Here is a 6700-nt window from a genome sequence, read left to right on the forward strand (position 1 = left end):
TTATTCAAAATGATAATCACTTTTAGTAGATTAAAAAAAAAAATTAGAGGCTTCTCAAGATCTTATCTACCTAACATATGATTTCTTAATAGGGACGGCGAATAAAGATCTATGCAGGCAATTCCAAGGACTTGGAAATATTCTTCTAATAAAAAGTACTTGAAAATATGACTAAAAGTAAAGTTGGTACGCTGTTGCATCAATATATTCCCAAACTCAATGGCATGAAAGCTTTCTTTGTGTCATATGGTTGTCGTTAAGCGTTTTCTATTGGTATAGAGAAGTGCTATGATTACATAGGAATGAAATTCTCATCTTAGGGGCTGCTCAGTAACTTTGAGGAGCTGCGGGAGTTGCCAAATGATACTAGGTTTGATATTTCTGCATAAACTACTTTATTTGGTAGAATTACATTATACAATGATTAAATTTACCATATTCTAGTAGTTTAAACTTTTGAAATATTTGGTAATTTAACATAATATGAGGTTCTAAGTTTGACCACTATCTTCTCTATTGTGTCATATTTTTCTAGTCTTTGTGAGAGATTTTAAAAAAAAAAATTTATTGAGAGATTTTATGGATGCTTTGTTAATATATATTGATTTATTTTGTTTCTAATAAAAATGTCGATTTATTTTGGCTTCATTTCTTTGTTTATACTAATATTTGATTTCTAAATACTTGAGTACATGTATTATTTTTATTTGAAACACCATAAATAGAGACATAATTCATTCATTCATATTTATTTATATGTTTGTATCACTAAGAGCCTTATAACTCAACTTATTGACACTTTTTGGTGTTTCTAATAGAGACATTCAGTGAGTTCCAGTTAACTCAACTAGTAAAATCTCTAATACTTGAATAAAAAATTTGGGATTCAATTCCCGCCTACACTAAAAAACCGATTAATATTTTAGTTTATTGATAAAGAGCTATCGTCTTAAGCGAACGTCATAGATTGAAACTTTCTTAAATGTTTCAATTCCTTTCTCCCATGTTATAATTATAAAGAATTTTATAAATAAATAAATAGTTTGTATCTGTGCGTTTTTGTACTTCCATCACCCATAATTTATAGCATTTTATAAATGATTCTAATGACATCTTTCTTTTTTTATGCTCCATGCCTATGTTCCACGTCTATTGTGGTAACACCCCCTCCCACCATCTTCCTATCTACCAAAAGTTTACCATGCTAAAAGTAATAAAATATTACATTTGTTGGGACTAAAACTTATCTAAACACACACACACACACACAAATCTTTTATGTGACTATAAGGCCTTGAGAATGGCATATGAAAATTGTGACTTTATATGAAAATCAATTATCTAATTATTGTCACACAAGCCATTTATAAATAAATTATAATTGTATAAGCTCATATCAAAATCACATCATAATATAGTTTGTGATACCACAAAATAGAATATATGTTTTACATGATACGGTTGCTCCAAGTGTATGTCCACTCCTTTTTTTCACTAATTTATTTTTCAATATTTATAAAATATAAAAATTATGTTTTATATTTCGGTCAATAATTTTAAATCACACATGTAGGGGTGTGCATAAGTTGGGTTGGATTGAGTTAAAGAGATTTTTTGACCCAACCCACCATGCTAGGTTAAAAAAAATTCAACCCAATCAACTCACCACATAAATCCAACCCAACCCAACGCAACCCACATGGGTCAGCTTGGGTCAGGTTGAACTCATGGGTTGGACAATTTTTTTTATTACTATTATTATTAAATTGAGCAAAAAAATATATATCACACCTGCCACCTGAGTTGATAAACAAAAATATACATTAATATATGAACTAATATTCTAACTCAGTTATACATTAATATATAAACTAATATACATTAATATTGACTTTTATATAGGATAGGAGGAAGAGCTAGATATTTTTTTTTTAAATATATTAATTATATAATATATTTTAAATATATAGGTGGGTCGGGTTAGGTCAGGTTTGAAATTTTATGACTCAAACCTAACCCGACCCACTGTCAAAAAAATTTTGTGAGTTGGTTTTGGTGAGTTGGCGGGTTGGCTGCACACCCCTACACACACATATCAAACCAACAAATTTCACTCTTACGTATATCATGCTACTACAATTATAGTAGTAAAAGTTAGTAAAATGAAAGTATATTTATCTAATAATAATTTGGAAAAAATTTATATGTGCTTTATACTTCTAATTATAAAAAATAGTTTTTTTTTTCAAATTTTTTTTGTTTCTTATGATAAACAGGATTATTTTAAATAAATGAAAGTTCAAAATAGTTGCTATCAAGATTCAAGAATCAATTTTTATTTTTATCCGTGAGTTGTAATGTATAGAGACACATTGAATTGATAAATTACTATAATTCTCATATGATAAAAACAAAGTGTAAGGGCAAGAAAAATCTTAAGGCTCACGGCCTACTCAGAACACTGGCTGAATCAATTCATCTATGTCCCAAAACAAAGAACTTGTAGAGATGGAACAACACAACAAAGGAATGACCAAGTCTAAGGGTCGGACAAGAAAGAAAAAGGTAGAATACGTATACTAAATGAACCAATTTCCCCTTTAAGCCTTCCCGAGGAGGTTAAAGCTATAATATGAATAATACTGTTCACTCCACTTTTCTCACAATGTTCTTCTCTTTTCTCCCTCCTTTTTTGATATTTTTCTTGGCCACCCCTCTTTGCAGTCTCTCTTTTTCATATATATGTTCCTCCCTTCCTCGCATCTCAACCATCCATTTCTCACCTAACCAGTCTCCTCTCTTGACACTTGTTACTTCCCACAGTTTGAAGAAGGTGGTAGAAAGAACTTGCTTAGCTGTGACATGCATTGTTTAGGTCACTTCCTCATCAATGCAACTAATACAACTATTGCCTACCATTGAATGCAGCTAGAAAGCTAGGTGCAGAGCATTTAATATAAAGCCCACAGGTTGCCCCAAACTAGAAACTTCCCCCATTGGCCTTTGGCTCCCACTTGATAGGCTATAGAATGCTCTTGGACTCACCTCTATACCTCCCCGAGCAGCCCTCCTCTTCAGACCTGTGACCCGTGGCCTTGCCACCCTACACTGCAACCCCTGAGCTTCATCCTCAGTCTTCAGGCCCCCGCACACTTTGGCTCTTAAACTTCATCTTCAGTCCTCAAACCCCCACACAAAGCATTCATGTTGCATTACCTCTCACTCATTATTTTTAATATCTCTTATATTCTTTTTTTTTTTTTTATAGTTTCAGATTTCATTTCTTTCTTTCTTTTCCTATCAAAGTTATTATAATCAATTTAAAGAAAATCTAGAATTGCTATAATTCTAAAAATATAAGAATATTACATAAGCAATTCCTAAACTAGTTTTAGGTGGTTTATCATTTGAATTAATAATGATAACATCACAATACTTATTGAAAATAGGGTTGAATCTTAAATGCAAAGATACCCCACGTGATATGGGGGTCATTATCAAACATATCTCGTATACTACCCAAAAAAAAGAAAAATCTTTTTAAATCATTGTATTTAAAATGATGCAATTAACCCTTTTATTAGATTTTCATCACCATCGCTTATATTGGACGAAATGACCACTAGGAGATATGTATTATTAAGTGGGAATATCAATTACTGTGAATGTATTTTGACTATCGTGATGCAGACATGGTCATGTTTTGTCTAATAAATATAACATAAATCTAATTAACGCAAGGATCAAGTGCATTATTTTATGTACTACAAAGATCTTAAAAAGTCGATTTCATAGCACATAGGTAGCCTAATTCACTTAACCCTTGAACACAACAGCATCACAAAAATGACAATGTTTTTTTTTCCCATTTCTTTCCTAGTTATCTTCCATTAACTTATGAAAATATATACTAATTTTTTTTCTTTTATGAAAATACCTATAGCATGGTCCTACATGAAATATTTTATTTAATACTTCTTAATCAATTTTAATATTATAAATAAATAATGTATTAATTTTAGAAAATCTTATACATAATTAACAATGAACATTTTAATAATCTAATTATAAAATTTTAATTAAAATTCCTTTTTCAAATTTGACAATTTGAAGAAGTTAAAAAAAATAAATAAATCTGTCGTGTTGAATGTATTAGCTGATATATTATATATTGGTAATATAGTTTGTTATTATAAGAATGGGTATATTGTATGTTGTATCATTTAGTTCATTACACATCTTATGATAAATTGTATCTCAAAAGTCTAGAGAAATTACACTTTACTATCCTAAACTATACCTCGCATTACACTTTGTACCGTAAACTTTTTAAATGCACGTTTTGCACTCTAAACTATACCTTATATTACACTTTGCACTCTGATATTAAGTTTGTTGTTAACTTGGATGGAAATTCAAAATTTAGAATGCATAGTGTAATTAGGAGTATAGCTTAGAGTGATAAAGTGTAATTTATCTTTTGTTTTTAAAGCATTAAGAATAGGGCAATTAGATATTTTCACGTAGTACCATATTTTTCTATCCAAATTAATAGTAAATCTAATAGCAAGGTGCAAACTATGACAAAGATCATAACTTAGGGTGCAAAACATGCATTCAAAAAGTTTAGAATGCAATGTATAATCATGAGTATAGTTTAGGATGTTAAAATGTAATTTTTCCCTGAAGTCTAATCTAGTGACTATATATTAACCTAGCTTAGTCATGCATAGAATTAGACTACTTAGATAAATTAATTCTTTGTTTTTTTTTTTTTTTTTTGAGAAATAATTACAACATGCTGCTAACCCCGCAGCTTGAACCCTTTCCCCCTTAGACCCCAAGCACTTTATACATGGAAATGTGTCAATTCAGCTATAAGGTCTTTGGCAATTAATTCTTTGTTTTGGTTTTTTTATTATTTTTTAATGTTAATTTATTTAGCTTCTATACACAAACAATGGATGAAAAGTAGGGGTGTTCATCGGCTGTGTAGTCGATTTCAGGAGGGTTTTTTTAGCCGCATCAACATCATTGGAATCTCATAAGCACCAACCATCGCCTCTACCGTTGGATTAGCTTTCCAATGATCTAAACAAATAAATACATGCTCAAGACAATATCAATTTAAAATGCATAAACACCACCACATAACAACATTAACATTGCGTTTCATGGAAATTGCATCCCAAAACTATTACATACTAATTTCTATCATATGATAACAATGATCTAAATATACAGATATATTATCAATTTAAAATGCATAAACACCACCACAAAACAATATTTTACGTGGAGATAACATGCTGTTTCGTGGAGATTGCAACCTTGTCCATGGCCCGAAAAAAGAGAATCATATATAAATATTACCTTGCAGCAGCTAGTAAAGAAATATTTTATTAAAAAATTTACATTTAAACAATATAGCTTAAGTCTTATTCTTTTTCTTCTTCTTCTTTATTAGAGCTTAAGTCTTATTCATTCGTTTACATGACTTATGGATAAGTGAAACACATTTGCATCTTTACAGCAAAAGGTGCTATTAGAAGGCCAATCTAGAAAGGGAACACATAATTTCAGTTTTTTTTTTTTTTTTTTTTTTTTTTTTTTTTTTTTTTTTTATGGATAAGTGAAACACATAATTTCAGTGCTTTCCCACTAACTTGATTTTCAGTCTACAGTCTACACCCATTATTTCAAGTGAAGAGAGCCTATTTTGCAGTCAAAGTTAATTTTCCGAACAAAAATTTTAGTGCAACATCAAGGCATGCATGTCATATAACATATGTTAGAAACTACCAGTTGTCCAATAACACTAATAATAAGGTAACTTGTATAAAACCATCACTTATGTGCATGCCCAATATGTAAGTATGTATGATTCAGTGAAGGCTAAAAAGCAGAACGGATGAATACAATTTTTCTTCTCCTCATTTTTAAGGAAAAGAAAAAGAGACGAAAGGTTACCAGGTGCAAACTCTTCCTCTTTATCCATAGGTCAACTTCATTCCCAGCAAAAGCAAACTGCCGAATGCTCAGTATTCAATTTTATTGTTTTTATTATAGGAAACAGAGCAAGGCTAGGGAATATACCTGTGGAAGTACCTCAAATAAGAGAGCTCTTATCTTCAGGAGAATAATATTCCCAGCTTGAATTAGTGCTTCAACCTGAGTGATGGCTTCTCAGCAGCTGCTCTCCAGCATTTCGATTGGGGGGAGGTGTTACCAGAGCATGAGAATTGCAACAAACCCAAAAATGGAAGGAAATATATACCTGATCCACCCCCTTTACATCATATTTAATCACTTTTTCAAATTTCTTTATTTGTCAATGCTAGGCATTTAAATGTGAGAAGTCAGGAAACCACGATTATATATATTTACGCCAATAGCAAATTGACGGCAGTTGTGGTGCAATGCTAGCGTGCTTGGCAAAGCGAGGAAAACATCAACATGGAAAGCCTGATACGCAAAGCTCCAGTTGAGGTCAAGTTACCTTAGTGTAGCCAGTCATCACCAGGGAACTGCTGAATTATAATGGTCTTCCCATGAGGCCAAAAGTTGAAGGGAACTGACTAATTTGATAACTGGAAACAGTAGTTCCTACAAAGAACAAAAACAATCATGTTAATAATAAAACAAAAACAAAAACAAAAACAAAAACAAAAACAAAAAACAAAAACACATGGAACTTTCA

Source organism: Castanea sativa, chromosome 6, assembly GCF_040712315.1.
Source record: "Castanea sativa cultivar Marrone di Chiusa Pesio chromosome 6, ASM4071231v1".
Lineage (NCBI taxonomy): Eukaryota > Viridiplantae > Streptophyta > Magnoliopsida > Fagales > Fagaceae > Castanea > Castanea sativa.